This window comes from Giraffa tippelskirchi, chromosome 8, assembly GCF_054371585.1.
Source record: "Giraffa tippelskirchi isolate mGirTip1 chromosome 8, T2T-mGirTip1v1.2.pri, whole genome shotgun sequence".
NCBI classification, from domain to species: Eukaryota; Metazoa; Chordata; class Mammalia; order Artiodactyla; family Giraffidae; genus Giraffa; species Giraffa tippelskirchi.
The window spans coordinates 84,901,515-84,926,736 of record NC_137282.1 but is presented as its reverse complement, the minus strand read 5'-3'; the positions used below and the strand labels follow the sequence as shown (position 1 = coordinate 84,926,736).

Sequence of the window (25,222 nt, the reverse complement as noted above, 5' to 3'; positions counted from 1 at the left end):
CTTTCTTGGCCCTGTGACCATTTCTAGCAAGAATTTTGCCCTCCTCCCTTCAAAATTTGCTTCACTGCTCCTGAAATATGAAGTAGAAAAGATTGAAGCTGCCTCTGAGGCAGACTAAGCTGTTACACTCAGCCAAAGTTTAAAGAAAGAAGGCTTTGAAGTTGCATTTTAACTCACAATCCAATGAGAGTTTTACATTTTTTTCAAGCACAATGGATGTGGCTGATGAACAAATCTCCCTTTTTCACTACAGGGCACCCTACTCATTCATATAAACATTAGGAATAGTCTTTAAAGAAAATAGAAATCCTAGTCTGGCCAATGTGAAATCAAAAAGAATGAGAAATATGCATTTTTGCCTTCATGTCAGTGATATAATATGGATTTCCTACATGTGTATCAGAACGTCAGGATTTTTAAAAATAGCCTTTTTGCTCTGGCTGGTTTCTCAAATAACCTCAGACTATTTGTGGTCTGTAAATAAGATTTTGATAGTTTGCATTTTTCCATTCATATCAAATACTTGATTTGAGACTAATATTACATGCAGTACTGTAGGGAGTAAAAAGATGAGTTAGTATATTTAAGTAGATCAGAGCTCAATAGAAGAAATTAACACCTATACATATGCAACTTTTATACGTGCTTCATTCTCTTTCCTGGAAAATGATGTTACCATTGATTTAGCTCAAGCTAGAAGTCTCAGCATCCTCCTCAATGTTCTCTCCCTCTCGTGCATCACATAGCACTCGTTATAAGAGTCTGTATAATCTATTTCCAAAATGGTCTTTAATATTTCTCTTCTAATACACAAATTTTTTCATACATTAAACTTTCATAAATATAGCATTAATTCATAGATTGGAATTTTCTCTTTATCTATTACAACAAATTGCTTATTTGATTATTCTGGATATAGTAGGAAGTTTCTGAAATATTTAGAGCTGCAGGACTATGTGATTATGCATGCTCTTTATTTTTTCCTCCTCTCTTTTTTAAATTGGAGTGTAACTGCTTTCAATATTGTGTTATTTTCTGCTATACAATGAAGTGAATCGGCCACATGTATATGTATATCCTCTGCCTCTTGGATCTCCCTCTCACCCAACCCCCATCTCACCCCTCTAGATCATCATGGTTGAGCTCCCTGTGCTGTACAGCAGTTTTCTACGAGCTACACATGGTAGTGTATATATGTCAATCCTAATCCCCCAATTTGCAAATGAAGCAACTGACAAAAGATTAATCTCCAAAATACACAAACAGCTCACATAGCTCAATATCAACACAACAAACAACCCAATCAAAAAATGGGCAGGAGACTTAAATAGACATTTCCTCAAAGAAAACATACAGCCGGGCAAGAGGAACAAAAAAGATGCTCAACATCACTAATTATGAGAGAAAAGAAAATCAAAACTACAATGAGTTATCACCTCACACTGATCAGAATGACCATCATCAAAAAAGTTTTCTCCTTTCTTGTCCATTTTACATTATGCTAACTGATAGAACCTGACACAGAAAGACAAATATTACATGATTCTACTTATATGAGTTACCTAAAAGAGTCAAATTCATAAAATCAAATAATGGAAATGGTGATCACCAGGGACTGGGGAGTTATAAATCAACAAAGTAAAGTGTCAGTTAAATAAGCTTAAGAAGCTACAGAGATCTGTACTATGCTGCTGCTGCTGCTAAGTCGCTTCAGTCATGTCCGACTCTGTGTGACCCCATAGACGGCAGCCTACCAGGCTCCTCCGTCCATGGGATTTACCAGGCAAGAATACTGGAGTGGGTTGCCATTGCCTTCTCCGGATCTGTACTATAGTCAACAGTAATGTATTGAACACTTTACATTTGTTGAAGATATATTTTATGCTGTTTCTTATCATAATAAAATTAAATTTAAAAGTACACACACGTGCACACACATACATACAAAAAATTTGGCACCATCCCTCAAGCAGACCAACTAGCTGCATTATTAATCACTAATGCACAGGCTGCTATTTGTTTTGATAAAAATACATGCATTTTCTGGATATAGGTTTTTCTTTCTTGCCTACAGAGTTTCAGCCAGAACCACTACCACATGCCTTATGAAAGTTTTGACCTACTGGGAAAGTGTTAATCATTCAGTCATGTATGACTTTTTACAACCACATGCACTGTAGCTCACCAGGCTCCTCTGTCCATGGGATTTCCCAGGCAAGAATAGTGGAGTGGGTAGCCATTCCCTTTTCCAGGGGATCTTCTTGACCCAGGGGACCTTCTTGACACAGGGATCAAACCCAGGTCTCCTGCATTGCAGGCAGATTCTTTACCATCTGAGACACTAGGGAAGCCCTGACCTACTGAGAGTCCCACATATATCACAGCAAACCAAGCAGGTCACTTTACAGTGAAGAATATTGGGGAGTGGGTCCATGCTATCGGCCCCACTAATCATGTCACATATCAAGCTATCCAGAAGCTGCTCACCTCACAGAATGCTGGAACAACTTCCCGACGGCACAGCTAAAGCATCAGCTCATATATAATTCTCTCTAAAGATGGTGTCTACATACTACAGGATACAGTATGGACTTTGAATCAAATCACTTTATATGGTTTTATGGCCCCAATAAGAAGAATACAACAGTTGAAGAATCAAGTTATAGAAGTAGTAATGACCCTCCCAACTCATTTCCAATAACCTGCTAGGGAAATTGTTCTCATACCCACAACTCTGGGTTCTGCAGAGTTAAGAGTTCTTGGTCCGCAAAGAGGGGACACTTCAGAAAGAACTCCATTGATCTATAAATTTCAGCTGCTCTCTGGTCGCTTGAGTCAGGTAGCAGCAGTAAGTAGAATTGACATACTGGCTGACAAGTAACCCTGACTGTGGGGAGGAGGTGGGATTCTCCCTGGAGCAGCCGGGAGGAATATATATGATCTCAGACTGGAGCACTTCCTTTCACTTCCTTGCTGTATTATGATGTTAAATGGACAAGCGCAGCATCACAGTCTGAGGAGCCTTGGTAACCCCAGTCTCAGAGCCCTCAGGGATATGGTCTTAGTCCTGACACCAGTTATGCCACCGAGGTCAGCAAAGCTATTTACCGAATCAAGAGGAATCTAGAATAGATAGTGGAGAAGGGAGACCATGACCATTTGTTGTGATGTCAGCTGCAATAGGGGAAGCTGTAGTTGGTCCTGACCACCTCTTTCTCCTGTTTCTCTGGGGAAGAAGGACCCACCAAATGCCTAGTTGAACTCTTCCCCAACTGTGTAAGTGGCTCCAAGCAGTACAGGTGTAGACTGCAATGGACATGAAGCTATAACTCTCAGATCTCCTTCAAGAAAGAACAGTTTGAGGTTGCCTGTCAGTGGGTGATCTCCAGCTGTCAGCCTCATCTGATGGAAATTCACTTACCCATGGGCGTACCCTTCCAAAGAAGACCCACCTTTAATGACTGATGTAAGTAGAGGTGATCCATTTCTCCCTGGGCCACTTTCCTCCCTGGAGGAGTCTGTTACTAGCCTGGACTTCAATTCAAATTTTCTGCACAATGCCTGCTACACTGTGTTTCAGACTATGGTTCCCAACTATGGACTTTAGTTGATCCAGCATTGATTTTCTTCATTATGGCACATTTCTCTGACTAGCAAATGTGATGATGTAACAAATGATATTTTTTCATTTAATAATTAAAAAATTGTGTAATGTTTTGCAAAAAAAAAATTTAGAAACAGTTATGCAGTGGTAGATAGACTTTTAAAAATACCCTTCAAATAATTTGAGAAGCTTGTGTAAAAATGCTAAGAAATAGTAAACAAGTTATAAATTCCTTGAGGAGTGGGAGCATGTTTTATTCATCTTTATATTTCTTCTGCCTGGTGTGGTAGCTGTTAGACAGCATAAGATCACAATGAAGTGAATCATTCTGAACTGGAAGGACGGAATAATATATAGCATTCAACAAATTTTAGAGGTTCCTTGTATAATTAGTCACCTCTTGTTGTTCCTATATGCTTATTTGCTTTTAGAGAGCAAAGTGTGAAATAATTGCAGCCATCACCTCTTTGAAACATTATAGACTTCCTGTTAAAGGAATCCTGGTTCCCAATCTTCATATTTCCTTTAGGAACTATCCATTGAATCTACACTTAAGGTCACTGTTTTAACCTTCTTATCTGACTTGCAAGGTTGGGATAAACTGTATGTATAGTTCAGTCCCTTTATTTTGGAGCACCTGCTAACACAGATATGATTTCTGTCTGTTTTATACAGGTCTACCTCTGTGATGAGAGCTGTAGAATCTATGACTATGTAGGTAATTATTCCAATTTGAGGGAATATGAAAAAGCTCCAGGAAGTCTGTCTGTCTTTTAATCCAAGTCATGTTCTCTAAAACCAATTCTACCAATCATAATAGTGATATATTAATGTCTATCAGTTGAAATTTGATGTGCAAATATCTAAGATGGGGAGAAGCGTGTGATTAAACCCAAAACTCTAGCTGACTCTCCAACAACTGATGACTTCGCTTCCTGTTTCTAGGAGTCTACTCTCCTTTGCACCCAGGCTGTTGTCCAGTACCCTTCATCCACCCATCCTCATATCCCATGGGGCACTGAGTCTATCTGAGTCTTTACTCATGATCAATGTATAGAAATTTAGAGCTAAGAGATGTAGATACAGACAGGAAGCCTTATCCTCCCTAATCCCTTATACTTGCCTCTATAACCTGGAGGGCAGGCAACCAACTCTAGCAGGTAACTACTTCTCTGTTAAGGTGAGGAAGGTCTCTGTGATGCTAGGAAGTCATTATCAGCCACTCAGCTTTCATTCTAAGATTTACACTGAGAAAAGTTTGTCCCACATAGAAAAGACCATAATATAAACACACTTAACAAAGAACTTACATTTATTTTCTTACCATTTTATGTCACTTTTATTGAGGGTAGTAAAACTTTGTTTTAAAATTAAGTCTTGGATAACAAAAATTATATCTTTAAAAACTTAAACTGGCATAATTAAATCAATTTCTCATATATCAAGTTTCCCTGCAGCTGCCACAGATTGCAGATGTCATTTAGACAAAGAAGGAAATCTCTTTGCATTTCAAGCCTCAAAATAAATTTTGAATCTATAATGACATTATGGTCCTGAAAGGCTATTTTTGAAATATGAAAGTTTTCTTTTCTATATTATAAAAGCTTTCCTTACATGTTAAGAACAAATCATGGAATTCTGAGCTTAGCTTAGGTTTATCCTAGTTATGGAAGATAATGAATATTGCTTCGCATTTTTCTGCTTGTTATGGTTTAACTATAAAACAGAAAAATATATTCTTTAATTTTATAGCACATATATTTTTCCACTTTTACAATGTCATTTTTTTCTTCTCCATTTTCTCAACACATATCTGCATCCAAATAAGCAGAACTAAAGCCTAGTATGTATTATTTCATTCATTTGTTAATTTTCATATAATCATAATATAAAAAATATAGGGTGATTTTTGGATATTTACTTTTATAAGCCAACCTATATATGTTAATCACTTAATAACACATTAAAGATTCCTTTTCAACTCAAAGTATGCATCTGACTCATTTTGTTATCATTGCTTTGTATATTTTTTAATTAATATAAATTTAGAAAAACTATAGATTTACAGAAAAATGGAGCTAAATTAGAGACCCCACATTCTCTCTCTCTTTCTCTCTCACACACACACACGCTCACACATAGTCACCCTTGTTATTAACATCTTGCATTCACATGGTGCTAAAATAAATCATGGACTTAAGTTACTAGTAATGTACCAACATCAGCTCATCAATTGTAACAAACAGACCACATGAATGTATAACATTTTAAACAAATATATGATGTTATGTTGTTTGAGTTTAGTTCTGCATTCCTTAACTGATGAAGGTCCTAGCTGTTTATAAATTTTAATCACTATTACCATTGCTGCCATACACATCCTTGAACATTTATCCATAGGTACTAGGAGTTGTACAACTATGAAATGAATTTTCTTATGAAGTAATCAGGTAGGTGACAGTGAATGCATATTTTACTCATTTACTGTCACTGGATAATTCACCCTCTTTTTTTCATCAGTTCAGTTCAGTTGCTCAATCATGTCCGACTCTTTGAGACCAATTGGATTGCAGAATGCCGGGCTTTCCTGTCCATCACCAACTCCCGGAGCCTACTCAAACTCATGTCCATCGAGTTGGTGATGCCATCCAACCATCTTATCCTCTGTCGTCCCCTTCTCCTCTTTCCTTCAATCTTTCCCAGCATCAGGATCTTTTCTAAGGAGTCAGTTCTTTGCATCAGGAGGCGAAAGTATTGGAGCTTAAGCTTCAGCATCAGCTTTTCCAATGAATATCCAAAACTGATTTCCCTTAGGACAGACTGGTTTGATCTCCTTGCAGTCCAAGGAACTCTCAAGAGTCTTCTCCAACACCACAGTTCAAAAGCATCAATTTCAGTGCTCAGCTTTCTTTATGGTCCAACTCTCATATCCATACATGACTACTGGAAAAACCATAGCTTTGACTATGGACCTTTGTCTGCAAAGTAATGTCTATGATTTTTTAATATTCTGTCTAGGTCGGTCATAGCTTTTCTTCCAAGAAGCAAGCATCTTTTAATTTCCTGGCTGCAGTCACCATCTGCAGTGATTTTGGAGCCCAAGAAAATAAAGTCTGTCATTGTTTCCATTGTTCCTATTTGTCATGGAGTGATGGGACCAGATTCCATGATCTTAGTTTTTTTAATGTTGAGTTTTAAGCCAGCTTTTTCACTCTCCTCTTTCACTTTCATCAAGAGGCTCTTCGGTTCCTCTTCCAATTTCTGTCATAAGGATGGTATCATCTACGAATCTGAGTTCTCCTGACAATCTTGAATCCAGCTTGTGCTTCATCCAGACTGACATTTCACATGATGTACTCTGCATAAAAGTTAAATAAGCAGGATGACAATATACAGCCTTGATGTACTCGTTTCCCAATTTGGAACCAGTTTGTTGTTCCATGTCTGGTTCTAACTGTTGCTTCTTGATCGGCATATAGATTTCTCAGGAGACAGGTCAGGTGGTCTGGTATTTCCATCTCTTGAAGAATTTTCCACAGTTTGTTGTGATCTACACAGTCAAAGGCTTTGGTATAGTCAATAAAACAGAAGTAGATGTTTTTCTGTAACTCTCTTGCTTTTTCTATGATCCAACAGATGTTGGCAATTTGATCTCTGTTTCCTCTACCTTTTCTAAATACAGCTTGAACATCTGGAAGTTCATGCTTCACATACTTCTGAAGCCTGGCTTGGAGGATTTTGAGCATTACTCCAGCATGTGAGATGAGTGCAACTGTGTGGTAGCTTGAACATTCTTTAGCATTGCCTTTCTTTGGGATTGGAATGAAAACTGACATTTTCCATCCTTGTGGCCACTGCTGAGTTTTCCAGATTTTCTGGCATATTGAGTGCAGCACTTTCACAGCATCATCTTTTAGGATTTGAAATAGCTCAACTGGAATATCATCACCTCCCCTAGCTTTGTTTGTAGTGATGCTTCCCAAGGCCCACTTGACTTTGCATTCCAGGATGTCTGGCTCTAGGTGACTGATCACACCATCGTGGTTATCTGAGTCATGAAGATACTTTTCGTATAGTTCTTCTGTGTATTCTTGCCACCTCTTCTTAACATCTTCTGCTTCTGTTAGGTCCATACCATTTCTGTCCTTTATTGTGCCCATCGTTGCATGAAATGTTCCATTGACATTTCTAATTTTCTTGAAAAGATCTCTAGTCTTTCCCATTCTATTGTTTTCCTCTATTTCTTTGGATTGATCATTGTGGAAGGCTTTCTTATCTCTCCTTGCTATTCTTTGGAACTCTGCATTCAAATGGATATATTTTTCCTTTTCTCCTTTGCCTTTCACTCCTCTTCTTTTCACAGCTTTTGTAAGGCCACTTCAGACAACCATTTTGCCTTTTTGCATTTCTTTTGCTTGGAGATGGTCTTGATCCCTGCCTCCTGTACAGTGTCACAAACCTTCATCCATAGTTCTTCAGGCACTCTATCAGATCTAATCAGTTGAATCTATTTGTCACTTCCACTGTATAATTGTAAGGGGTTTGACTTAGGTCATACCTGAAAGGTCTAGTGGTTTTCCCTACACTCTTCAATTTAAGTCTGAATTTGGCAATAAGAAGTTCATGATCTGAGCCACAGTCATCTTCCAGTCTTGTTTTTGCTGACTGTATAGAGCCCCTCCATCTTTGGCTGCAAGGAATATAATCAATCTGATTTCGATGTTGACCATCTGGTGATGTCCATGTGTAGAGTCTTCTCTTGTGTTGTTGGAAGAGGGTGTTTGCTATGACCAGTGCATTCTCTTGGCAAAAGTCTATTAGTCTTTGCCCTGCTTCATTCTGTACTCCAGGCCAAATTTACCTGTTTCTCCAGGTATGAGAATTCCTACCTTTGCATTCCAGCCCCCTATGATGAAAAAGACATCTTTTTTGGGTGTTAGTTCTAGAAGGCCTTGTAGGTCTTCATAGAACTGTTCAACTTCAGCCTCTTCAGCATTACTGGTTGGGGCATAGACTTGGATTACAGTGATACTGAATGATTTGCCTTGGAAATGAACACAGATCATTCTGTCATTTTGAGTTGCACCCAAGTACTGCATTTTGGACTCTTTTTGTTGACTAATGGCTACCATTTCTTCTAAGGGATTCTTGCCCGCAGTAGTAGATAAAATGGTCATCTGAATTAAATTTGCCCATTCCAGTCCATCTTAGTTCACTGATTCCTAAAATGTCAATGTTCACTTTTGCCATCTCCTGTTTGACTACTTCTAATTTACCTTGATTCATGGACCTAACATCCCATATTCCTATGCAATACTGCTCTTTACAGCATTGGACTTTATTTCCATCACCAGTCATATCCACAACTGGGCGTTGTTTTCACTTTGACTCTGTATTTTCATTCGTAGTGGAGTTATTTTTCCACTCTTCACCAGTAGCATATTGGGCACCTACCGATCTGGGGAGTTCACCTTTCAGAGTCACATCTTTTTGCCTTTTCATACTGTTCATGGGATTCTCAAGCAAGAATACTGAAGTGGTTTGCCATTCCCTTCTCCAGTAGACCACGTTTTGTCAGAACTCTCCACCATGACCCATCCATTTTGGGTGGCCCTACACAGCATGGCTCATAGTTTCATTGTGTTAGACAAGGCTGTGGTCCATGTGATCAGTTTGATTAATTTTCTGTGACTGTGGTTTTCATTCTGTCCACCCTCTGAGATAATGTAATATTTTCATCAAATATTACAAATGAAAATCACATTTTCTTCTAGGGTTTTTGTACATATCTATTGAGATTTTTGAAGTTCATTTAATAGATTTAGAGTTTTACCAACAATTGGATAATAGGTTTGGCTGATATTACTGTGTTCTCAGGAATAATACAGTAAAAAACTGTTCTCAAAGACATAAATGACTATATAAGGATCTGTACCCATATCATCTTTTTTTGCAATTTTTAAAAATTTTGTTGATGTATAGTCGATTTACAATGTTGTGTTTAATTTCTGCTATACAACAAAATGACACAGTTATATACTTACATATTCTTTTTCATATTCTCCTCCACCATGTTTTATCACAGGATAATTAATACAGTTCTTTGTGTTATATAGTAGGACCTTGATGTTTATACTTACTTATTCTTATCTGAAAGTGAAAGTGAAGTTGCTGAGTCGTGTCTGACTCTTTGTGACCCCATGGATTGTAGTCTACCAGGCTCCTCCATCCATGGGATTTTCCCAGGCAAGAATATTGGAGTGGGTTGTCATTTCCTTCTCCAGGGGATATTCCTGACCTAGGGATTGAACCTGGGTCTCCTGCATTGCAGGCAGACGCTTTATCTTCTGAGCCACCAGGGAAGCTTACTCTTATCTGAGGGTGGTCATTTTTTCCATAAGTTTAATAATAGTTCTTTCGTGGTGCTGTTTCTTGATAGAATTGTTCCCTGTGTTCACTGCTAAGTAATCTGTATACAACTGATCCAATCCAGCATTCAGGCCTTAAAATTGATATGGCGTTGCATTTTATATTGTGTATTCCATTATACTCATATCATTTCTCATATATTTGAAATCACTGTTTAGGGAAATACTATGAAGTCATGTATTTACTATGAAATAAAACTTAAAGGACTCCTATATGGTCAACAGTATGCCCATAACAGTAGCATTTTGCATCTTCAACTTCTTGACTATAAACTTGTTGACTGGAAACACATATTCATGGCACTAGGAAGCAAATGGAGTTAAGTCACAAATTCTGAAAGTGTATTTTTGTGTGCAAGAAAATATAGAAGTGATCCATTTCAACAATCAAATATTAGTTGAAGAAACTCAATTTCAGAGAAGCAAAGTGAATTGCTACAGATCACCCAATCAGTTATTAATAGGATCAAGATGAGAACAAATATATTCATTTTTTTTTGCCTTTGAGATTTTTTTAATATAAATTTTTATTGAAGGATAATTGCTTTAGAGAACTTCATTGTTTTCTGTCAAACCTCAACATGAATCAGCCATATGTATACATATATCCTCTCCATTTTGAACCTCCCTCCTACCTCCCTTCCCATCCCACCTCTCTAGGTTGATACAGAGCCCCTGTTTGAGTTTCCTGAGCCATACAGCAAATGCCCGCTGGCTATCTATTTTACATATGGTAATGTAAGTTTTCATGTTACTCTTTCCATACATTTCACCCTCTCCTCCCCTCTCCTCATGTCCATAAGTCTGTTCTCTATATCTGTTTCTCCACTGCGGCCCTGTAAATAAGTTCTTCAGAACTGTTTTTCTAGATTCTGTATACATGTGTTAGAATACGATATTTATCTTTCTCTTTCTGACTCACTTCACACCGTATAATAGGTTCTAGGTTCATCCACCTCATCAGAACTGACTCAAATGTGTTCCTTTTTATGACTGAGTGATATTCCATTGTGTATATGTACCACAACTTCTTTATCCATTCATCTGTCGATGGAAATCTAGGTTGCTTCCATGTTCTAGCCATTGCAAATAGTGCTACAATGAACAATGGGATACATGTGTCCTTTTCAATTTTGGTTTCCTCAGGGCATATGCCTAGGAGTGGAATTGCTGGGTCATATGGTGGTTTTACTCCTAGTTTTTTAAGGACTCTCCATACTGTCTTCCATAGTGACTGTATCAATCTACATTCCCACCAACAGTGCAAGAGATTTCCCTTTTCTGCACACCCTCTCCAGCATTTATTGTTTGTCGACTTTTTGATGGCCATTCTGACTGGTGTGAGGTGATATTTCATTTGATTTACATTTCTCTAATAATGAGCAATGTTGAGCATCTTTTCATGAGTTTGTAAGTCATCTGTATGTCTTCTTTGGAGAAATGTCTGTTTAGGTCCTTTTCCCACTTTTTGATTGGGTTGTTTATTTTGCTGGTATTGAGTTGTATGAGCTGCTTGTATATTTTGGAAATTAATCTTTTGCCAGTTGTTTCATTTGCTATTATTTTCTCCCATTCTGAGGGTTGTCTTTTCACCTCGCTTATAGTTTCCTTTCCTGTGAAAAAGCTTTTAAGTTTAATCAGGTCCTACTTATTTATTTTTGTTTTTATTTCCATTACTCTAGGAGTGGGTCATAGAGGATCTTGTTTTGATTTATGTCATCAAGTTTTCTGCTTATGTTTTCTTCTAAGAGTTTTATAGTTCCTGGTCTCACATTTAGGTCTTTAATCCATTTTGAGTTTATCTTTATATATGGTGTTAGGAAGTGTTCTAATTTCATTCTTTTACATGTAGCTGTCCAATTTTCCCAGAACCATTTGTTAAAGAGGCTGTCTTGGCCCCATTGTATATTCTTGCCTCCTTTGTAAAAACTAAGGTACCCATAGGTGCAAGGGTTTATTTCTGTGCTTTCTATCTTGTTTCATTGGTCTATATTTCTGTTTTTGTGCCAGTACAATACTTTCTTGATGACTGTAGCTTTGTAGTATAACCTGAAGTCAGGAAGGTTGATTCCTCCAGTTCCATTCTTCTTTCTCAAGACTTCTTTGGCTATTCAGGGCCTTTTGTGTTTCCATATGAATTGTGAAATTTTTTGTTCTGGTTATGTGAAAACTGTCATTGGTAATTTGATAGGGATCACATTATATCTGTAGATTGCATTTGGTAGTATAGTCATTTTCACAATATTGATTCTTCCTACCCAGGAACATGGAATATCTCTCCATCTGTTTATGTCATCTTTGATTTTTTTCATCAGTGTCTTATAATTTTCTGTGCACAGTTCTTTTGTCTCCTAGGTAAGCTTATTCCTAGATATTAAATTTTTTTGTTGCAATGGTGAATGGGATTGATTTCTTAATTTCTCTTTCTGATTTTTCACTGTTAGTATATAGAAATGCAGGTGATTTCTGTGTATTGATTTTGTATCCCGCAACTTTGCTAAATTCACTGATTAGCTCTAGTAATTTTCTGATACTATCTTTAGGGTTTTCTATGTACAGTATCATGTCATCAGCAAACAGTGACAGCTTTACTTCCTCTTTTCTGATATGGATTCCTTTTATTTCTTTTTCTTCTCTGATTGCTGTAGCTAGAACTTCCAGAACTATGTTGGATAATAGTGGTGAAAGTGGACACCCTTGTCTTATTCCTGATCTTAGGGGGAAGACTTTCAGTTTCTCACCATTGAGAATAATGTTTGCTTTAGGCTTATCATATATGGCTTTTACTATGTTGAGGTAGTTTCCTTCTATGCCCATTTTTTGAAGGGTTTTAATCATAAATGGGTGCTGAATTTTGTCAAAGGATTTTTCTGCATCTATTGAGATGATCATATGGTTTTTATCTTTCAATTTGTTAATATGGTGTATCACATTGATTGATTCGTGTATATTGAAGAATCCTTGCATTCCTGGAATAAACCCAACTTGATCATGGTGTATGAGCTTTTTGATGTGCTGCTGAATTTTGTTTGCTAAAATTTTGTTGAGAATTTTTGCATCTATGTTCACCATGATATTGTCCTGTAGTTTTGTCTTTGTCTGGTTTTGGTATCAGGGTGATGGTGGCCTCGTAGAATGAATTTGGAAGTGTTCCTTCCTCTGCAATTTTTTGAAAGAGTTTTAGAAGGCTAGGCATTAGCTCTTCTCTAAATGTTTGATATAATTCACCTATGAAGTCATCTGGTCCTGGGCTTTTGTTTTCTGGGAGATTTTTGATCACAGCTTCAATTTCAGTGCTTGTAAATGGGTTGTTCATAATTTCTATTTCTTCCTGGTTCAGTCTTGGAGGACTGAACTTTTCTAAGAATCTGTCCATTTCTTCCAGATTATCCATTTTATTGCCATTTAGTTGTTCATAATAGTCTCTTATAATCCTTTGTATTTCTGTATTGTCTGTTATAACCTCTCCTTTTTCATTTCTAATTTAGTTGATTTGATTATTCTCTCTTTTTTTCTTGATGAGTCTGGCTAAAGGTTTGTCAATTTTATCTTCTCAAAGAACCAACTTTTAGTTTTATTAATCTTTACTATTGTTTCTTTCATTTCTTTTTCATTTATTTCTGCTTGGGCCTTTATGATTTCTTTCCTTCTCCTAATTTTGGGGGCTTTTTCCTTCTTTCTCCAATTGTTTTAGGTGTAAAGTTAGGTTGTCTATTTGATGTTTTTCTTGTTTCTTGAGGTAGGATTGTATTGCTATAAACTTCTCTCTCAGAACTGCTTTTGCTGTATCCAATAGTTTTTGAGTTGTCACGTTTTCATTGTCATCTGTTTCCAGAAATTTTTTGGTTTCCCTTTTGATTTCTTCAGTAACCTGTTGGTTATTTAGAAACGTGTTGTTTAATCTCCATGTGTTTGTGTTTCTTACAGTTTTTTTTCTTGTAATTGATATCTAGTCTCTTAGCATTGTGGTCTGAGAAGATGCTTGATACGACTTCAATTTTCTTAAGTTTACTGAGGTTTGATTTGTGACCCAAGATGTGGTCTATCCTGGAGAATATTCCATGTGCACGTGAGAAGAAGGTATATTCTTCTGCATTTGGATGGAATGTCCTGAAGATATCAATGAGATCCATCTATTTAATGCATCGTTTAAGATTTGTGTTTCCTTATTAATTTTCTGTTTTGATGATCTGTCCATTGGTGTGAGTGGGGTGTTAAAGTCTCCTACTATTATTGTGTTACTGTCAATGTCTCCTTTTATGTCTGTTAGTGTTTGCCTTATGTATTGAGGTGCTCCTATGTTGAGTGCATACACATTTACAATTGTTATGTCTTCCTCTTGGATTGATCCCTTGATCATTATGCAGTGTCCTTCCTTATCTCCTGTAATCTTTTTTATTTTAAGGTCTATTTTGTCTGATATGAGGATTGCTACTCCAGCTTTCTTTCACTTCCCATTTGCATGGAATATATTTTTCCATCCTCTCACTTTCAGTCTATGTGTGTCTTGAGGTCTAAAGTGGGTTTCTTGTAGACAGCATATATATGTGTCTGATTTTTGTATCTATTCAGCCAGTCTCTGTCTTTAGGTTGGAGCATTTAATCCATTTAAGGTAATTATTGATATATATGTTCCTATTGCCATTTTTAGTTGTTTGGGGTTGATTTTGTAAATATGTTTTCTTCTGTTGTATTTCTTGATTATATAAGTCCCTTTAACATGTGTTGCAAAGCTGGTTTGGTGGTACTGAATTCTCTTAACTTTTGTTTGTCTGAAAAGCTTATGATTTCTCCATCAATTTTGAATGAGATCCTTGCTGGGTACAGTAATATATGGTTGTAGATTTTTCCATTTCAGTACTTTAAATATATCCTGCCCTTCCCTTCTGGCCTGCAGAGTTTCAGCTAAAGATCAGCTGTTAAGCGTATGGGGTTTCCCTTGTATGTTACTTGTTGCTTCACCCTTGCTGCTTTTAATATTCTTTTTTTGGTGTTTAGTCTGTTAGTTTGATTAGTAGGTGTCTTGGTGTGTTTCTTCTTGGGTTTATCCTGTATGAGACTCTCTGTGCCTCTTGGGCTTGATTGACTATTTCCTTTTCCATGTTGGGAAAATTTTCAACTATAATCTCTTCAAAAATTTTCTCATACCCTTTCTTTTTCTCTTCTTTTTCTGGGACCCCTATTATTCAAATGTTAGTGCATTTGATATTGTCCCAGAGGTCTCTGAGACTGTCCTCAGCTCTGTTCATTCTTTTTACTTTATTCTGCTCTTCAGAAGTCATTTCCACCGTTTTATCTTCCAGCTCATTGATTCATTCTTCTGCTTCAGATATTTTGCTATTGATTCCTTCTAGAGTATTTTTAATTTCAGTAGTTGTGTTACTTATCTTGCATGCTTATTCTTTAATTCTTCTAGGTCTTTTTTAATTGATTCTTGCATTTTCTCCATTTTGCTTTCAAGGTTTTTGATCATCTTTACTATCATTATTCGGAATTCTTTTTCAGGTAGTTTGCCTATATCCTCTACATTTATTTGGACTTCCATGTTTCTAGTTTGTTCCTTCATTTGTGTAGTATTTCTCTGCCTTTTCATTATTATTATTTTTTTTAACTTATTGTGTTTGAGGTCTCCTTTTCCCAGGCTTCAAGGTTGAATTCTTTCTTCCTTTTTTGTTTCTGCCCTCTAAGTTTGGTCCAGTGGTTTTTGTAAGCTTTTTATAGGGTGAGATTTGTGCTGAGTTTTTGTTTATTTGTTTGTTTTTCCTCTGATGGGCAAGACTGAGTGAGGTGGTAATCCTGTCTGCTGATGATTGGGTTTGTATTTTTGTTTGGTTTGTTGTTTAGTTGAGATGTCCTGCACAGGATGCTATTGGTGGTTGGGTGATGCCGGGTCTTGTGTTACAGTGGTTTCCTTTGTGTGAGTTCTCACTATTTGATACCCCTTAGGGTCAGTTCTCTGGCAGTCTAGGGTGCTGGATTCAGTACTCCCACTCCAAAGGCTCAGGGCTTGATCTCAACATGGGCACACCTGTCAGCGGTATCTTATTCCACTTTACTGGTGCCACTTCTAGGTCCTCCACCATTTCTCCTTGCCTCACTTTTCTCTGAAGTTGCAAAAGTGGGTTAGAGTAGTACCTGGTTGTTGACTGAAAGCCTTGGTTGAGGATTCAGTGAGGTTATCCACCCAAAGCTCTTAAGACAGTTTTTCTAAACAGCAAGGACTCAAAACTGCTAGTTCCTTTGAACAGTATGTGTATAGTCTTTGAGGCTCACCCTTTCTCTGGGATCAACAAATGTATTCTGAATTGACAGTTATAGCCTTTTCCCCAATGCCATACTTAGTCCATCCAGTATTTAGGACTGACCATATGAACTCAGCATCCCTCCTCCTTTCTCAGTTTAAAAAATAAACAAAACTTCTACCTCACTTCAACTTTGCAGTATTACTTATTACAGAGAATATTACATTCAAGTTGTAATAGCTAATTTTTTTTATCATTTACCATGAGTCTGGCAGGCTTCTCAAGTGGCTCAGTGGTAAAGAACTTGCCTGTCAAAGCAGGAGACGTAGCTCAATCCCCAGGTTGGGAAGATCCCCTGGAGAAGGAAATGGCAACCCACTCCAGTATTCTTGCCTGGAAAATTCCATGGACAGAGGAGCCAGGTGGGCTACAGCCCATGGGGTTGCAAAAAAGTAGGACACAACTTAGCAATCAAACAACAACAGCAAAACATGAGTCTGGCATCATGGCTGATTTTTTTAGTGATAATTTTTTTTAATTGTGATAAAATAAACATAACATGAAATTTATTATCTTAACCACTTAGAAGTATGCAGTTCAGTAGTGTTAAGTAAATTCATTTTGTTGTACAGTCAGTCTCTAGGGCTCTTTAATTTTGCAAACCTCAAATTCCATTTCCATTACACAATAGCTTCCCATTCCTTGCTCCTCTGAATTCCTGGCAAGCAACCATTTACTTTCTGTCTTTATAATTTTGTCTACTCTATATACTACATATAAACAGAATTACAGTACTCATCTTTTTGTCACTGGCCTATTTAACTTCATATAATATCCTCAAAGTTGATCAGTATTGTAGCACATGTCAGGATTTTCTTCCTTTCTAAGGCTAAATAATAGTCCTTTGTAGATACATACCACAATTGTGTTTGTCTATTCGTCCATAGGGTTGAAAAGGGTCGAACACAATTAAGCAACTGAGTACACATGCATGCACTAATCCATACGTGAACAGTTTGGCTGCTTTTGTTAATACCTTTTGGCGCTTGTGAGAAATGCCGCTATGAACATGATGTAAATTTATCTCTTCTAGACTTTGATTTTAGTTCTTTTGGGTTATACCCAAAAGTGGAATTGCTCAGTTATATAGCAATTGTATTTTATATATTTTGAAGAATGACCAAGGACTGAAATCTGAGGATTTCATATTCCTCTCTCCCCCGCTTACAATGGACATTAATAACAGTAGTAAATCTTTGGGAAAAAATCATAAAGAAATATTTACATAAGAAGTGAGTTTATAAATAGAAATTGATAACAACAAATATTTTTAAAAACTATATATCAAATATGTTGTCTGTCCCTTGGAGACTTCGTTGGCAATAAAACCATGGGCTAAATAGATTGTAAGTATGAGGCAGTATAGCAAATTCTATTTTCTTACAAACTAATCATGGGCAGGATGGCAATTCTATACCACAGAGATGCCAATGTTGATAAATTTAATTTTTTAAATCTGATATTCCTGTCTGTTCTTGATTCCAGGAAATCAAGATTTTTGCATTGCTTTCCTTTGAACATCTATGCTATGAAAACTTGAACAGAAATGATAAAATTTTAAGTTTTATGAGATGTTTTTGTTTGAATTGAGATTGAGGATATTCCTTGGAGAAAATTCCGCCAGTTTTCAGGGAGCAAGTCTGTAGCCAGTCAGCACAGGAAAGGAAGCACAATGGCGAGTGAGACAGGGCTAGTGTGTGACCCTCTCTTCCTGTCTTTCCAATTCCAATAGCCTCAAGCCAGACTCTGTCTAAGGCTGTGGTAATAGATATGGTACACAAGGAATTCTGAGTCTGGCTAGAGCCCATCAGTCTCATTTTTCTCGCAATCTATATTTAGTAACTCACAGCCTTTGTGATTGACCAGAAATTTTAAGTGGCTCTGATGCTTTCTCTCTGGCAACTTTGGGAAAGTTAACTTCTTTTTGCCTCAGTGTCCTTTCAGTAAAATATCTTCTATTTTTTAATCTACTATTAATTCAAAATAGAGAACACTTAACAGTTTTATCATGTCTGTTCAAGTTTTTTAGAGTATAGGTATTCAGGGGAAAAAAACATATAAAGTTTCTTTTCCTGAATTACTTAGGTACTGAACAGGAAAACCAGATTTTTAAATTAAATTTGTCAATATTATGTGGTAATTACCTTCAAATATGCTATTGGTCTCCCCAGGTGGCACAGCGGTAAAGATTCTGACTTCCAATATAGGAGACATGAGTTCAATCCTTGGAGAAGGAAATGGCAACCCACTCCAGTATTCTTGCCTGGAGAATCCCATGGACAGAGGAGCCTGGTGGGCTACAGTCAGTGGGACTGCAAAGAGTCGGACACAACTAAGCAACTGAGTGAAGTGTATCATGCTCTTATGGAATATGTACAGGAAAATGGACCAGCATAATCCAGACTCTTTTAGCTGATTTTTCAGCATGGGATCTTTAGTCATAAACTTTACCTAATCCCAATTCATTCCTTCCCTTAAAAGATCTGCCTTCCATCACTGGCGCCCAAACCCCAAACTCTACAAATATTTTCCTTTAAACTTTCCACTCTAAGACATGATTCAGGTACTATCTATTTGTTATTCTTCCTATATTCCCTTGAGTCTGATTAACATCATTTGGTCACCGTTTTTTCCTGGTGGTCCTTTGGGGAGCTGAGAGTGGAAATAGGAAAGTCATAGTGTCATTAACAATGGTGGGCTCTTTTTAAACTGTTGGAAATCTAGAGTCTGTTTTTCCAGAAGAAATGCTATCCAAGTTAAACTATACTGTTGTTTTTTACTATAGATAAACATCTACTGAGTCCTTCTATCTTCTATTTGTGTGTGCCTTTACATGTGTTGCCTTTTAAAATACTTACAAAACCCTCCTCAGGTTATAGTACCATATAGGAACCAGGCTCATTGTGCTTTAGTTGACTGTTCTTCTGTCCCATCATTCTACAGCCTAGTCTTCCTGCAAACACTCTTGTTATCCCTACTCCTGCTAAGTATCTTGGCAATTGCCTCCTTTCACCGTTACACTGTTCCAGTAAGTTTCTCAGTGCTGATATTCTCAAATTCCTCACATTCAGTCCTACCTACCTTGGAAAAGTCCTCTTGTTTATAAAAATAGTAATAGTCTTGTGATGATTGCAAAGTTAAATTTTAAAAATGTTTAAAAATTAATTGTCATTCATATATGTATTTATGTGAGTGCCATGTCGCTTCAGTCATGTCTGACTCTTTGTGACCCTATGGACTGTAGCCTGCCAGGCTCCTCTGTACATGGGTTTCTCCAGGCAAGAATACTGGAATGGGTTTCCATGCCTTCCTCCAGGAGATCTTCCTCACCCAGGGATTGAGCCTGTGTCTCTTATGTCTCCTGCATTGGCAGACGGGTTCTTTACACATTAGGGCCACCTGGGAAGCATATATATATATATAAAGCATATATATATATATATATATATATATATATATATATATAAAGCATACCTGACCATTTAAGCTCATTAATGAGGGAACCAATAGAATGAAAAAACAGGAATTTTATATGATCAGTGAAGAAAGGTGCTGAAATAAAATGGCTTAATTATGTACAAATGGGGCTATATTCTATAGAGCAATAAAACTGTGGTTTTGAAGACCTCAAGTCTGACAGAAGAAAAACAAACCATTGCATCTTATCAGTTTTCTACAACTTAAATTCTATATTTCAAAGTTGTACAGTGCTTGGATCCAAATAAATTTCGATTGCCATAGTGAAAATTCCATTTTCTGAGGGAGTCAGATGTGTTGGATAGCACTTTGGCATAACATTAAAAGGTTGCACAATCATCTTGCTGATTTATTTCCAAGTCAAAAATAGTTCTCTGTAACATCATAAACAAATTATTAAAGAATCTAAAAAATTTTAATTACTAAATAAATATTGTTTAAGGGGAGTGAATTTATTAACTAAGGTGAACTTTTAGCTGAAAATAAGGGTTTCATTTATTAAATCCCTGTGATGGATTGTGCTACATCAACTTGGTGAAGCTGGGATTTATGTTTTACTGAAGCTCCTTCTCTGTGCGGTGCTGGATAGGACTTGGAAGGTAGACGTTAAATAGCAGTCATGATTTATTGAAGGACAGTGGGGTGAGTTACAGCAATGTTTCTTCATAGAAGCGCCCGACAGATCCTAGCTCATCCCCACTCCTTCCTGCTCTCTGGTCAGCTCGCCTTCCCAACCAGGGGCCATGCTGGGCAACAGCTGTTCCGGGCCCGCCAACAGATGTTTGGCAATGGCTTCCTGGAGGTTGAGGGCCTCTAGTAGACATCTCTATGGCAACCTCCTTTGCATCTATTTCATTGTCTGGGCATGCTTAGTTTCTGTATTTGTCTTCAAGCTCTGACTTAGTCATTCTTGCCAGAGTGTTTGGCATTAACTGGTTAATGTTTGTGTCTGATCTCTACTTCCTGTTCCAGACCTTCACTTTACCACCTGTTCCCACATTTCTGTAAGATCTAAGGTCTGTGATAAATCTCTTACTCCCCAAATGTTCAAAGGAGCTCTGCTGCCCTGACTTAACCCTGACTAATGCATTCCTACTATTTTAGAGCTATGATCTCTAATTTCAACCCACTCAAATATTTCCAACCACATTCTGACACAGAGTCTAGTGACTAAAATGATAATGATGATAATAATATTAAAACAATAATAATAATAGTAATAGCTAATGCTTACCTAAGGGGGCTAGCATTACTGTAAATAATTTACTACTAAATGCTTAGATATTTCTCAGTCTGTTTAAGCTCTGCTTCCTTTGTCTGTCAACATCAGGTTGAAAGTATTCTTAGTTCTGTGGTCATATTCTTATGAAAGGATCACAGGGAAATCTAGGGGTGTAGTTAGATGAATGATGTAGGTAGCTAAATATAATCATTAGAAATTCTCTAAGATGTTAAGAACTGTTGCTATAAAGGATCACAGGAAAATTTATTTGGACCCAAAATGCTATATATTGCAATCACGGCTCTTATTGTGAACTTGTCATATATCAGACACTTTGCAAAGGAGTTTATATATACTATCTCATAATTCTGCCAATGACACCAAAAGATAGAGAAATACCATCATTTCTATATAAGTGATAAAACTGAGACTAAAAAAAGTAACTTGTCCAAAGTCACACATTATGTATGCAATTATAATGGATACTTGCAGTTGTCTTCCTATATTCATTCTCTCCTATTACTAGACTCCTGAGTCTTAGCGAAATGAATACTCACAAAAATAGTGACTACATCCCTACAGTGCTTTGGAACTAGGTACTGCCACTTGGCTATATATCTGACAAACGAGGTAAAAATAGAAGTGATAGAAAGTGATCCTAGAGGGAGAGACTATATTCTCTTATTTGCCTTCTTTCCTGATTGCTGTGGTGCAGATGCAATGACTAGATCTTCAACAGCCATCTTTGGTCATGAGGTGACCTTGGGAATGGTGGTCAAGCATAATGCAGAAGGATGCCATAAGTATCTTGAGTCATTAATACACTACAACACCTTAGACACCTTTAGAACTTTTACCTGAATGAAAAATAAACTCCCATCCTATTTAAGCCACTGTTACTTGGGATTTTCTATAACAATTTAACTTAACCTAATCTCAATTAATGCAATAATATAAACTTTTTATGTACACACACAAAAATAGAACTGAAAACCCTTACCATCAGTATCACCTTCATTCTTAGCATTTTTCCCCCTTGTGGTAGATTAGAAATCAGAAATATTTCTGTTATTATAGAATTCCACCCTCAAGTCTGAGAACTTATATTCATCAGGAGTCCTTGAAAATGCCAGTTTATGTCTATCAACATGACCTCTAATCAGAGTACTAAAAGTATAGAGCTATTGCTAACCTCTAACTTTGATTTTTTTTTTCTGTAATAGCAGGTTGGTGGAAAAATGCATTACTCAGGATCTTGAAAATTAAAATGACTTCTACCTTAAGTGATGATCAGTTGAAAAATTGGACTGGATTGCTTTTTACAAACCTTAAGAGCATAGACCTGAAGCACTTCAAAATATATGTAGTCAAATTGACTAACTTGGCATCTTTTGCTCTTCCTTTATACCTATGGGAGAGTCAGACAGGCTTATTTTTGGCTTGACAACAAAAGTAAACAGGCTATATTATGAGAGAATATCTTCTTAGAGTCATTAAAATCAAAGAATAATGCTTAAAAAAAACTCTTGTAGATGTGTATTTGTGAATCTGAAGAGAGTAAAGCTAATGCTCTATGTACCCAAGTTCAAAATAGTTTTCCTAGTTTTTACTATTCTTGGGGCCACATTCCCAAGACCGTTGTTTTGGGAATTTTGTTTAGCAACAAAAGTTGCTAAATCCATTTTCAGTGCTGAAAGTGGTGGGCCTCCAATTAACCAATAACATTTATTTCTGCTGGGCATGCAGACATTAACAAGCCTTGTAAGTTTATACACAATTCATGACCGAAGCGTTCAGACCTGTATGAGGGGAAATAAACTATGTTAAGAACTGTCCTGTGGTGCCTGTATAGAAGGTATTTAAGGTTTGGGATTTTAAGGTTCAGTGAGACAATCTCTCTATAAATTAATTCCCTCTGGACTTCTAGATACCAATATTTCACCATTAGAGCTTCATCTGGTCATAAGATGAGTATGTCTCTTGTTTAAATACTCTTGAAGTGAATAACATGCTAAGTATGTCAACTCCTTTCTAAGTACGTGCATCAAAAGTAGGTTGTAAAAGAATGAGGGACATTGGCCTAGTACAATGCCTTAGCCCTCCCCGAAGCCGGCAAGCTGGAATGACGTGCTTAATTCACCGGGAGCATTAGAAAGGCATTTTGTACCTTTGGGCGTATGTAAGGAAAACACAACAAAATAATAAGCTAGCTGCAAAAAGGGAAGGTGATGTAATTAGAGACTTGTTTTTCCTACTGAATACCATGTAATTTTCAGGTTGCCAAGCTGGCATTTTAAATCAAATCAATTTACTTCTCAGTTACTGAAGTAAGGAAAAAATGTTTTGAAATTCTGTTGAAAATTAAAAAAATAAATAGCTCAATCAAATATCTACTTTTATGATTTCCAAATGGTTTTATTAACATATTTCCCTAAATTTACAATTGAGCAAATTTTTTGGCATCAGAGGCCAGAAAAGGAAGACATGAAGTTGGCTGTGTCCTTTCTCGAGTGGGAAGGAAAAGAGTGAAGACAAATTTAGCTGTGTAAATCATCCTACAAGGAATTTTGTACCAGTATACTTGTCCCACTTACTATACAGAAATTCCTCCTTTCTTGTTGTTGCGGGTAGCCTTGTTCTCTTCTAGAAAGAACCAAAATTTCCAACAGCTTGGAATCCATTTTCATTTCATCAGGGACAAATTCAGACACATTTCTACTTTGACTTTCCAGGCCCCTTTTAAAAAGTCATCTGCAATAGAGACTAAAAATATAATCCAATGAACATCATTCTACTTCTAATTTAAAATACTAGAATCTATTCACAACTGAAAAACATAGAAGAAATGTTGAAATGATCTTAATAGAAATTGGTCAAACAGTGATCCCACTGGGAAATCTTTTTCTAAATCCTGAATCCCTTTCTTAGGTACAGATTCAGAATGTATGGCTGAGTCCCTTTGCTGTTCACCTAAAACTATCACAACATAATTAATTGGCTATACTTCAATACAAAGTAAAAAGTTTACAGGAAAAAATATATAAAAGAAAGCTTCAGTGGAGCCAGAACTCAATGTCTGTTAAGGATCTAAGTTGTTCAAATGAGAAGTGGATTCAGTTGCCAGTAGTTTTCCTCTTGTTTTCACTATTTTTCCTATTATTCTGAGATAAAATAAGAATCTAATGATTTGTTTTTTGGAGATATAAGCCCTCTTCCTATAGTCCCTTCCCTGTGAAAGCAGATAGCTCTGTAATTGGACATTTGACTTAATAGAGCTACTGCTTTTAATGTAGTAATCCTTGCAAATGAAAATTGAGTTAAGAGAGACTGTCTGGAATGGAGACTCCAAAATAATGAATAACAAATACACAATAGATGACAGGACCCAACAGTCCAGCAGTGTGCACTTGTCTTCATTTGGAAAATTCTATGTATGTTCACCAATAATTGAGGAGTCCAACCAGGAATAAAACAAAAATAAGCTGCTGGGAATTGTTTCCATGTTCCTAAGTTTGAGATCACAGTTCAGTGTCCAGCCTCTTCATTACTAGAGAACCGTATGGCCTATTTCTACAATAAACACATCTTTAAGAACATGAAAAAGGAGTCCATGTTGGTAAGAATTTAGGCCAAATTATACTGGGAAACACAATACAAATATTTCTGAGTGATTGTGTTGTTTTATTTTATTATTGTATTTAATAATTTCTTTTTATATTAAAATTACTGCTACTATAGTAGGTGACAGTATGCTGGATTCAACTCAGACTTTTTTGGAAAAAAAAAAAAAGAATCACCTCAGATTTTTAGCAAACAAAACTATTTTCTGCCTTCAACTTACATGAGTTTATTCACTTGAATGGTTTCCCAAATATCTTTGAAATTTTTGTTGTAAATTTTGTAGAAACAAGCATTTTAGAAAATGTATATTCCTCATCAAATAAGAGAAGAAAAATATGTTCCTTCATTTTTCTACATATATAAATCTCCTACATTTGCAGAAAGATTTACCTGTTCTGTCATACTCAGAGATAAAATATTTGTTGTTTATTTCAGATTTTTATTTTTATTGAAATATAGCTGATTTACAAAGTTAATTTCTTCTGCACAGCAAAATGATTCAGTTAGACATTTATATATTCTCTTCCATTATGGTTTATTCAGTTCAATTCAGTTGCTCAGTCGTGTC

The 25,222-nt window shown here is 36.6% G+C and overlaps 1 long non-coding RNA gene across 1 annotated transcript in view; it reads left to right on the top strand.

The window, feature by feature from the left end:
• Positions 1 to 3,010: 3,010 nt before the first annotated feature.
• The window catches only part of LOC145518265 (uncharacterized), a 96,488-nt gene continuing 74,276 nt past the window's right edge, over positions 3,011 to 25,222 (top strand). The window contains exon 1 of the long non-coding RNA XR_014062795.1: positions 3,011 to 3,466. This is a non-coding gene — a long non-coding RNA (uncharacterized LOC145518265). The remainder of the gene's footprint in view (positions 3,467 to 25,222) is intronic.